The sequence below is a fragment of the Cupressus sempervirens genome, chromosome 10, assembly GCF_028749045.1.
Source record: "Cupressus sempervirens isolate cs-2001-9-10 chromosome 10, ASM2874904v1, whole genome shotgun sequence".
NCBI classification, from domain to species: domain Eukaryota; kingdom Viridiplantae; phylum Streptophyta; class Pinopsida; order Cupressales; family Cupressaceae; genus Cupressus; species Cupressus sempervirens.
In genome coordinates, this window is record NC_143127.1 from 914,197,991 (window position 1) to 914,200,864 (window position 2,874).

Consider the following 2,874-nt stretch of genomic DNA (forward strand, 5'->3'; position numbering starts at 1 on the left):
TGACTCTGCTCAGCCGCGTATACTCCCCCATATAGGAAGCATCAACATTACTTCCAAAAAGGTATGACAAGCATGTGTCCTTGAAATTTGTGAATTCTTGGGCTAACAGAAAGGTGATAATTAATGGGGCAGCCTTTGAAATGATGGAGGATCTCACTACTAGGGTGGGTGCCTTGTGTCTCAAAGGCAAGAGATGGCATAAACAGCCCAGAGTTTTAGATGAAACAAATCTGCATAAATTTTTCTACCCTAAGGAGGAACCTACGTGCATGCATGATAGATTCTCTCATGAGGACTTTTCTAAGCCATGGGACATTGTATGTTATACCATCATGCACTACATTATGATTGAGTATTGGTTCCAGCTGTTGTATTATTACCACTTCCCCCATCTCAAATCACTTTAGAAACCTGGACTTAATCTCTTTCTGGCACCTTTTTTATATTTGATGAAGTATAGTGTTTTTAATGTCTAGAAAAAGAGGGAAGAAGGGAAACCCTTTTATATCCTACACTAGGACTTCATGTTCAAACTCTACAAATTCCAACTTTCCCTCAAGCCACCTCTTTTGGTTAATTCCCTAGCTAGTGTGACTCCCAAATCTTCCACTGACCTGAGCCCTAGGTCAACCTCAAAGGGTGTTATAAAAAATTCCATTTCTACCAAAAATGAAATTAGCTTTATTGACTTAGATATTAATACTGGGTGGAGCAATACAATTGCCAGGAGATCCAACAAGAGGCTAAAAATAGAGAAATTTGGGACCCACCCCCCTCAAAAAAAAAGAAAAAAGAAGCAAGGTCAAAATCTAGGGAGAATGAAACAAAACCTACTAGTAAGAGGAAGATAAAAGTGATCCACTCTAGCTCTAGGAGCAAAGATATCCCTAGCCCATCCCATGTTTTGATACCATTGAGGGCAACTCATTCCTAGACAAGAGTTTGGGTGAGGATATCACCTCCCTAATGAAGGAGGCTACTATGGGTGGTGAGAATATGGGGAGTCACCACTATGAAGAGGATAACTAAAAAAATTAGGATGGATAGGCTAGAGAAGTCTATGTATGATCTGATTTATAATCAGGAGGCATTGTAACATAAATTTGGGGCCCTTGTTGAGTTTTCTATGAAGGTAATGCATTTGATGGCCACCACTATGTCTTTTATATAGGTGAAAAAGGAGAAGAAGGAAGTGGGAAAAGAAAGTGAAACCACTTGCTTCCTCTATGGCTTTTTGGCACATGACTAGATGAAGATCCTATTGGACAAGCCTATCAAGGAGGAGGAAAAACCAACTATGGAAAACTCAGATGATAAAGAGGAGAGTTAGACCCTTTACTCTTTTTTCTTTTAGTTTTTATTATGATATGGAATCTTGTGAACTATGTGTCATTCAAGGCAATTTTTGTTAAGCTGGATCATTGTTGGTTACATAGAAGCACCTATAATTTATGCTACCACAATAATTTTTTGTTTAGACTTTATAGTAACATTGTTGTTTATGTTTATTTTGTTAGTAAGAACAACATCGATCATTTTTTAATCAATAAGAAAATTTTGATGTCTAGAAACAATATAGGTTGAATTGTAGGGGTGTGAGTACCGACTATTCTTTAGCCTACTATACTTCAAGGTCAACCCCCCTTCTAGCTTCTTTTTAATACATCAAAAACATTAAGTCCAAAAAATGCTTATAGTCCTTAAGTGTTGTATCGAACTCTCCCACAACCTAGATTGTCATAGCCATCCCAAGAGAATTTTTAAGTTGTTTCAACCATTTTTGGTACCAGACATAGATAATGTTTCCTTTCCTATTTAAAATTTTTATTGTAAAATTCAATTACCTTATTTACTTTTTAATTTTCAACAATTTTCTAGATTTTTTCATTTTTTAATGTAGTCAAAATTAGAATAAATTTGTAGCTATAAAATATTAGAAACCCTTAGAAAACTAAATTATTAAAAAATATTAGAAATCTATTATTAGTGAACAATAGAAAATATTTTCAAGTCTTTGAAAATATTGCTTAGTCAGATGTATGAGAAAATGTATAGAGATGTTTCTTTTCAAACTATAGATAATTTATCTCAAATGTATAGTTAAATGTTTAAATTTATTTATTATATGTATAAATGTTTTGTGTGTGTTCTATGTCTATCCATGTTATGTATTTAAATGGTACATGTGTATAATTAGATGTTAAAATACAATCCTTTACATCCTTGTACCATTTAGAACACCTAAGACAATAATGGATACCTAAGGCCCCTTAGTAGGATCTTTTATGACATAAGGAAACTCCTATTATGATATAAAACTTGTTAGGAACCCCTAAAATGACCTTTTATGACATAATAGGACATATTCACAAATAATACGACCTATTAAGACATGATAACACTTAAGATGATCTTACAATATAAGACTCCCTAGACTCCCTATTATGACATAAATCCCCTTAAGACCCTTTTGTACATCTTCAAATCCTTTTATACATTAGATGATGCATTTATAGATTATAGGACTTATTTTGACCCTATAAGAAATTGATGATCTTTTAACATTTTTTACTACATCCTTGGACCCATTTTGATCCTAATGAGCTACATAAATTTACATGTTATGTACACGTGTATAGATAGATGTTTAAATATTTAAATTTCTCTTTGATATGTTTAAATGTTAAACATATAACTATTTTTTTGAATCAGTCTTTTCCTATATATGTGTCATAAGTTATACTTATTGAGAGATTCATAGGGATTTTTATTATGGCTCTAACAAACTTAGATCAAACATGTGATTTTAGTTCTAGAGTTATTGCAATAGATTCTCATGGTGTGTCCCCCAATTAAATTCCCTTCTAAATTTAT